This window comes from Manis pentadactyla, chromosome 11 (genome assembly GCF_030020395.1).
Source record: "Manis pentadactyla isolate mManPen7 chromosome 11, mManPen7.hap1, whole genome shotgun sequence".
NCBI lineage: Eukaryota > Metazoa > Chordata > Mammalia > Pholidota > Manidae > Manis > Manis pentadactyla.
The window spans coordinates 87,632,219-87,640,991 of NC_080029.1; the positions used below are offsets into that span (position 1 = coordinate 87,632,219).

General features: G+C 39.2%; 1 pseudogene; it reads left to right on the top strand.

Moving 5' to 3' along the window:
* Positions 1-1,503: 1,503 nt before the first annotated feature.
* Positions 1,504-1,614, top strand: LOC118909664 (small nucleolar RNA U13; annotated as a pseudogene).
* Positions 1,615-8,773: the final 7,159 nt, after the last annotated feature.

An 8,773-nucleotide genomic window follows, 5' to 3' on the forward strand; every position in this document is an offset into this window, starting at 1 on the left:
AAAAAAAAGAAGTCTTCTTTTCCTAAAAAGCAAACATCAATAATCCACCATTGTCCCTGGGGTCATCCAGATGTTTGGGTATATGTCAGACATGCCCACAGTGACCATGACTCCAATTGTCCTGAGCAAGTTATTCTGGCCCCTCTCTTCCATATTCCACTCAGCAAAAAAATTAACTGGACTCCCCCTCTCTAGGACGAGGCTTAGCATACTTTCTGATATGTCCCATCATCTATCCCCAATGGTTCATCAACTGACTACCCATCAGAGGAAAAACAGAGTGTCTTCACCAAAGTTATCAGAGTCCCATGACGGTCACGTGCCCTGAGTTTGAGCCGTCTTTACAGAGACGCTCCCTGAGCACTGATTAGAGGGCACTTCACCTCATCTGACTCAAGCTATAGAACCAAATTTGTAAAACACAAAGTTTCTCATGATTCCAATTCTATGAGCCTTATTTACACAATTTTAAAATGTGATCTTAATTCCTCCGTCTTTTTATCTCCCAAGGAAGTTAAAAGGAAAATGAAATAACTAAGGAAATACTTTGTAAAAGAAATGTCACAGAAATTCAGGATATATCTTCATCTTTATATTTTTATACCTTTTAAAACTTATCTCAGAATATATTTGTGTGGTTTCCATAGCTTGTTCATTCCTCTAAGGGTTGCTGGCTGAGCTGAAGGTGAGCAAAGAGTTATGAGGGCCGAGAATGTGGATTCCCAGAGGTCCCGGCTTCAGGCCTGGCCCTGCCACTCACTAGCTGTATAAACTGGGGCAACAGACTTTACGTTTCTATGCCTTCCTGTCTTCCTATAAGGTGATACAAAATTATATATAAATATGTAAGTGTGGATATATATATATATATATATATATATATATATAAGCGTGTGTGTGTGTATGTATGTATAAATAGTGCATATATATAAATATATATGTATATACATTGTCTTTGAAAATTTCATCTGTTTATGCTTATGAGAAAAATTTGTATGGTCTCTAAACATAACATATAACTAATGGCTCACTGAATATTACTTCACAGTGATGAAATTGCTAATTTATCAATGTCCTTTCTTCTCCCAGGACAATTCTCTCCAAAAGAAGGGAATATGGCTCTGTAAAAGGCAAGTAAATATCTTTGAGCAAACTTCCTGAAAACTGGGAGATCTACTAGCCGTCCTGCAGACGACAAGGGGAACCTTGTATACACATTCACACATTCTCACACTCACACACACACACACACACACACACACACACACACACACACAGAGTCAACAAACTAGTGTCATCAGTGACCACATTTCTCAGTTCTAATGCTATGACTTCTTGCCGAAAGGCAATTACTAATCTCATTTTCCAGTATTAGCAGCCAACAGCCTAGTAGTAACCAGAAACGGGAATCTTATCACCTAAAAGAGATGTGGCAAATCTCATACTTACTCCCTCTTCCCTTAACAATCTGAATTCATTTGATGGGTCTGGATCCCCAGTAGAATCAGTAGATTAGAAATGGGGTTCATAAGCATAGTGATTGGATTTTCACCCTACTGTATGAGACATGCCTCCCTCAAACCTTGTTACAATGTCAGCTCTTTACCCCCGACATGAAAAATATATACATACATAGGGAGAGAACTTCTAAATGCAAGTATACTGCTGCCTAATAACAGATAAAAGGGGAAATGATTGTGAAAAAGAGATAAAGCACCTAACAGTATCCAGCACACCATAATTGCTCGAAAATATTTGTTAACCTGAGTAAGAACTCAAGATTCAAACAACAGAGTGCATATTAGTTCTGAAGGAATCACTGTGACAGCAAAAATCTGTATTCATGAAGTCCTTGCATTTTCAAGAAAAGGTCAAATTATGTTCAATATAATCTGTTTAAGAAGGCATAGAGAAACATATATTCAAAGTGGTACAAAATATGATTTAGAAAGAGTTCCTTCAAAATGATTAACATAAAATTATTGGTGTTTAAAGGTAATTTCCAATTGTCTAGAATACTGGCTTAAGGGGGAGGTAAATGAAGTACTACATATTTTGGTGTCCCTAAATACAGTGTTCTGGAACAACTAGTAGAATTCTTCCTAGAACTCCTAGGACTGCCTTCACCTATACTTTTAACACCAGTGCCCAGCATGGAATCGCCCATGTGGACTCCCCAGGGCCGTCTGCCTTGAGTTGGTAATCTGGAGGAGAATGTACAAGTTTAGATCATCAAACTACAAATACCTTTCCTCTTGTTTTACTCGACCATTCTGTGAGGCACGGGTAGGCTGGTTGTTAACTCAAGAGATTAAAAAGTTGGTTATTCCTAAGATTTTCCCTGGGAATGTCACCCAGAACCTCCTTATGAATATTGTATCCAGCTTCAAGGAGATTTGTAGGAAGGAGGTTTGTAAAGGGCTCCTGATTCTAATTCTAAGATACTTTACTAGAATGGATCCTGGATCCGGGCTCTAAGATCAACTCTAGAGAAAGACTTCAGAGAACTGGTGGGGAAGGGGTTCTCTTTGACTAGTGAGTGCAGGTGGTAATGAATTTGTCCTGGGGCCGGAGGCAGCCCAGAACAGCTGGATAAGGTTTAATGTACGAAGGAAAGAGTGGCGGTTTGCTCGTGCAAATCATAGCAACACAACGAGGGCAAAAAAATTCATCATTTAAAGAAGAAACCAAGACCACTATAGGGAAATTTAGAGAAGTGTATTAAGAAATATTAAAAGTATCATGAATGAAAGAAGAGAAATACCATGATCATGGATAGGAAGCCTTAATACCAGAAATATATCAGTTGTCTCCAGTGGAGAAATAGTCAATTCAATTCCAATCAAACTCCCCAAAAGATTTTTCATGCAATTGAATGAAATGATTCTAAAATATACTATATTTGGAGGAGTAAAGGGTCAGAGATAACCTGGAAATTTTAAAGAAAAGCAAGAGGTCGGGAATATGCCATTTCAGATATCAGAACTTACTATGAAGCTACAATAATTATGATAGTGTGCTACTGGAACCAGACCAGGAAAACTGAACAATGAAATGAAACAAAAAAAGAGCTTAGATACAGTGCACATTTAGACCTTTGATATGTAACAATAATTATATGTCATAGGGGAAAGGAAGAATTGTTCAAAAATATGGCAGGGAAAAACGTTATCCAAATAAGACAAAAAATGGTATCAGATCACTAACATTCAGCATATATAAAAAGCAAGCCCAATGTGTCAAAGACTTAAATGTCCACAAAAAGAAAGAAAGGAATCTTTAAAATTCAGCATGAGTTATCTATTCCCACTTAACAAATTACCCGAAAACTTACTAGTTTCAAATAAAAAACATTTATCAGCCCATAGTTTCTGTGAGTCAGGAATCTTTGAGTCACTTAGCTGGGTACTTCTAGCTCAAGGTCTCTTGTGAGGCCACAGATAAGATGTTGGCCAAAGTTACAGCCATTAGAAGGCTTGCCTGGGGCTAGAGGATCTATTTCCACACTGGCTTTTTTGCTGGATTTTCGCAACAGGCCTCAGTTCCTCACCGCATGCACATCCCCACAGGGCTGGCTGGGAATCCTCCCAGGATGACAGCCGGCGTTCCCCCTGAGAGGAAGGAAGAAGCTGCAGTGTCTCCAGTACCTAGCCTAGGAAGTCATGCACCGGCACGTCACTTCCACAGTATTGTATTCTTTAGAAAGGAGCCATTAAGCCCAGTCCACATCCCAATGAAGGGAAATCTCATAATGAGAGGAGTATCAAGGAATTTGTGAACATATTTTTAAAATGCTACAAACTCTCAATGAAGATAGAAGTACCCTTCAGACCTTGGTATAGGGCATGGATTTTTAACACGACATAAAATGGATTGATTCTAATTAAAGGAAAGGTTTATAAACTAGACTTGATTAAAAATTATTAACTTTTGCTCTTCAACACTTAGAGCAAGTGAAAGTTAGAAAGTAGAGGGAAGTTACTCAAAGTACACATGGAAAAGGATTCATATCAAGAACATATAAAGAATTTTTACCATTTAGTAAGAAAACCTCAAACAACCTAGTAGATAAATGGGCAAAAGGAACACAGAAGACCAATAAACCTATGCACAGATATTCAGCATCACTGTTCATCAGGGAAATACAAATCAAGACCATAATGAGAAATTACTTTACACCCATTTGATTAGTGAAACTTTAAAAATCTGATGGTAAGCGTTGGAGAGGGTGTAGACCCATAGAAATATATAGTCTTGCTAGTGGAGTATAAACTGGTGTGACTACTTCACAAGATAATTTCAGGTAATGATAAATACTAAAAGAAAATAAAATTCAGTGATGGAAGACAGTAACTAGCAAGTCAGCATTAGGGAAGGACCATATTTACAAAGCGTTGCTGGGAACGGAGACAAGATTTAGGGGGAGACATTTGAATATCAAGAAGGAACCAGGTGTGCATTAGGTATGACTCACTATTTTGTTCCTGGTTTTCTAACATCTGGCTAACAGTTTCTTGGCTTTCTCTTTTCAGGATTTTTCTATTTCTCTTTTTCATCACCCTATTTTTCATCACACTGCTGGGCTACTTGTTTTTCCACATAAGCTTTATAAATCCAGATCTCCTAATCGACTTACTACCCAAGATACTGAACAGGAGCACCTTGTGGAGGCTAAGAAGCTTCCTCTCCGCATCTCTCACACTTCGGACTGAGGACTTGTTGCCCCACTAATCCCCAAAAAACATCCTTGGAAAAAGAAGGCAAGTGGTACCTGACTGTGTACACTAGGAGATGGTGGAACTTGTAGAGGGAAGATGTTTTCTTCAGTTTTTCCCTTGAGGTTTGCCTACAGATGACCTTTCCTCCCATGTTGCCTTTCCAAGATCGACCTTGCCCAGTAAACAGCTCTGTCAGTAGATTTCAGTGGCTATAGGGTAAGCTAAATAATATGAAATAGTAAACAGAGTAGACCATTTTCAGAATAATGTCACAGATGCTAAAGCAAGTTAGAGTCCATCAATACTTCTATAGTTAATCTTAAAAATGTAAGAGACTGGATCTCTGCAATGCAGATGGCTCACTACTGATAATTAGAACTCTATAGCAGCAAGTGACCTTAACTTAAGCTAACTTACAAATTACAGCAAAATTTAAAAAAAGATATTGCCTTATGGAACTAAAAATCTGAGGTTTCAGGCATGGCTGAATCCAGAAGTTTCACCAGTATCCTCAGGGCTTCATCTCTCTCCCTCCTTTCTCTGAATGGGCATTGCTCCTTTAAGTGGCAATATTCTGCCAATAACCTAAATCCTATGCTACCAGATTAGCAACTTCAGCACAATCAGTCTTTTCCAATAGCTACAGCAGGAAAGACCAAAGAGTCTGTATTGGCTGAGGTCAACTGCCTAGCCCTGTCCCATAATCAGCTGATCATGTGTCAGCAAAGTCATCCTTTAATGAAAGGCTTAAAGGCATCTTGGACCACAGATAAATATTTCAAACAGAAGTTTGAAATGGAAAGAAAAAATTAAGCAACTTTCTTAATCTGGTAAATTTCCTAGAATGAGTAAATTCTTTCTTCACCCCAGGCCTCAGAGAAAACAAAATCCTTTTCTCCTGGCAATTACTAGAGTAATGTGCAAATACGCATTGTCTGACCATACAAGTCACTGAGTTTTTACCTGGCACCCTAAATGGAAATGCCCTCCACCATCTCAAAGAACAGCACTGTACACACGGCTTATTCCCACACTGAGTGGCAGTGGCATTCTAGGGTCCAGTAGAATTTGGCAGTTTCTGCCCAGTAGGTGTGGCCTTAATAGGTGTTTCATTAAACCGGACTCCGTTCTTGGCACAAGGGGAGGATAAGGTATGGCCAGCTCCCATTTACCATTGTCCTGCTACATGACAGAGCAAGAAATCCACTCCTCTGCACTCATGAATTTGAGACTTAGAATCATGAAAGAAAAAGTATTTTCACACATTGTGATTTCAGAGTCACTTAAGAAAACTTTAAAAAATTCTTTCCTTTCATGCATATTTCATTATTCATCACTATGTTTTCTCTGCTGTAGCTAAGTGAAATAATGTTGAGAAAACAGTTCAAAAGTTGTTAGGAAGGACACAAATCTCTAATAACATCTTGAAGTCCATAATTGCCCTTGTTGTTGGTTAAAGTAAAGGTAAGTGTTGACTATATCATTCGGGGTCACACCCAGAATACAAAATGAGAATTCAGAGTGGAGAGAACCAGCAAAAACATTTGTTCCCAGAATGTAAAGTGAATCAGCAAAAAAACAGTTTCCACTATGTGACTTCATTCCTGTAGATGGAGATTCTGGCAACTTCAGATGGTTGTATTAAAAAGATGATGATGATGGAGGGGGGAGCAGGGAAGGGAGGAAGGAAGGAAAAAAAGAAAGAAAGGAAACGAGGCTGATCCCTTAGCAGTGTAAACTTCCGACGGTGAACTGCTGTTCTGTTCTACATGACTACTTCACTGCAGCCATTGACTCTGCTTCCTTTAATTTTATAATACTGAGAAGCAGAAGTTTTAATTGACAAGCTTCAATGGTTAAAATCACTGTTGTAAAAATTCCTTCTGCTAAGGAGCAAAACTAATGGAAGCTCTTCTGTGTTTGCAGCAAAAATAGGGAAGGAGCATTCACATGCAGTGTGGGATTAGACCCTACGAACAGATGTAGGGGAGGTCAGCTGCTGTGGCTGGGCTGTCTTGATTCTCTTGCTGAATATTTACAGCTGAGACTGGCTGCAGGTGCCAGGAGTTGTCCTCCCAGTACCTTGACCATTGCAAACAAGGAGCATCTTGCTTTGTCTCTGGAGCAGGGCACTCTTCCCTCATGATCTGACTATGGCTGAATGGCTGCCTCAGAAACAGCAGAGGGCACTGTTCCATGGTAAATGCAGGCTCTCCTCAGAAGCTGTTTCTTTACCATAGCTATATATTGTACCCCTGCAAACTGCAGACCAGATGGGGGCAGGTCTGTGGTAACAGCAAAACTGTCCCATTTTTCACAGGGTCATCGGCCAGATCTGGGTTTGAACATCAAGAGCACAGATGATATAGTCTCCTATTCCCAAGTTCTGAGTCACTACCTACAATGATCATCTGCCTAATATCTTCAGAATATGTGTTCTAAGTGGAAGGATTTCCTCACACCGTCTCTGCCCTTATATGTATGTCCACCATGGAGCAGAATTCCACAGTTTGATAAATTCCAAAAAGAGATATCACTCCACAGTGCTATTTATATTAAGTTTTATAAATAAATAAATTTAAGATTCATGGAGACAGAAAAAGGATGTATGTTGCTATTTGCTGTACAGACACTGAATCACACCCCCCTTAGTCATGTTTGTTGTTTCAAAATCCCCTTTCCTCCTGACTCTGGAATCCATCTGCCTTCCTCTTCCTGCACACGGCTTTTTAAAAATATTGCTGCTAAAGCCAGTTAGCTCTCCCTCTCAGACTGTATTTTCCACTCAAAAAACCAAAGCTTAGGAGTTAACCTGTAAAATAAACTGAGTTCATCTGACCACACACACTACGATGTCTCAGCAGACCCAGAAATAGTTTTCCATGACACTTATCCAGCCCCTTTATAAAAAACATGGTGTTAATGACCATCAATTCCATTTATTGAGCACTTATTATGTGCCAGACACATCACTAAGTGTGTTTCACTTGCATTATTATATTAAATGCTCAGAGTCTTCCAAGGTAGATACTATTATGCCAGTTTACAAACAAGGAAGCCAATTCAGAAAGCAAATAAATGGAAGTCATGAGTTGAAAGAACCAGGATCGGCTCCAAAGCTTCACCTGTAAAAAACCTCTATTGCTTTTTGATGGCAGATGTTGACTGAATAGTTGGCCAGGGAGAGGTTGGTATACAGTCTGGAGTGGTGGGATGTTCACCCACCTGTGAAGGGGGGAATCCCAGCCATAGCTGCATTTATAGAATTACCCACCAGAGAAACTCCCAGACAAATCATTGAGTTGTAGGATTGACAGGGAATTTAGAGACTGTTCATTCATTCAGGCCCAGTAAGATACTTATTTACCCCCCCAAATCATATAACTTGCTAGTGACAGAATCAGGATAAGAACCTGGTCTCCTGAGTCTTTTTTCAGTAGCTCTTCTAGTAAACTAGCATTACCCAACTCTTTATGCTGGGGCACTAACATAATGGAGATTTTGTTGCAATTGTTAATTAAGCCCAAACCAATTGTACCCTCCTGTCTGCTAAGGTAAAGTCATAATTCTTACCTCTGGGGAAAGAAACTACATTCCTCTCCCTGCTCCTATAGAAACTAACTGGGGATGGGGAAAAAAGAAAAGGTGACACTTGGAATACATGAACCTTTTTTTAGCAAAGCACATTAATAAATCTTGAGTTATGCAAAGTGTGAACTGTGGGGGAGGATAAGTGCTAGAACACTTTATAATAATAAAAGCTAGAGCTCTTTATAATAATAAAATACAAGAAATTTTTGTCACATCTGGGAATAGGAGAAGCAGGAGAGGAAGCTGAATAACAAGATGAAACACTGAGATCCGTTGGTAGCATGGACAAGAGAATTTCTGGACACCAGGAAGCCAATATTCAACTTTAGATTATTTTCTAAGTAGCACTGCAATGTATGCTCCCACACACTTATTCAGTCAACAGTAAAATCTACCACACACAGTTGTAGATATTTGAGCCTACAAGTTGCCTTTTGTTGACTCTTACAATTGAATTTTGGGAG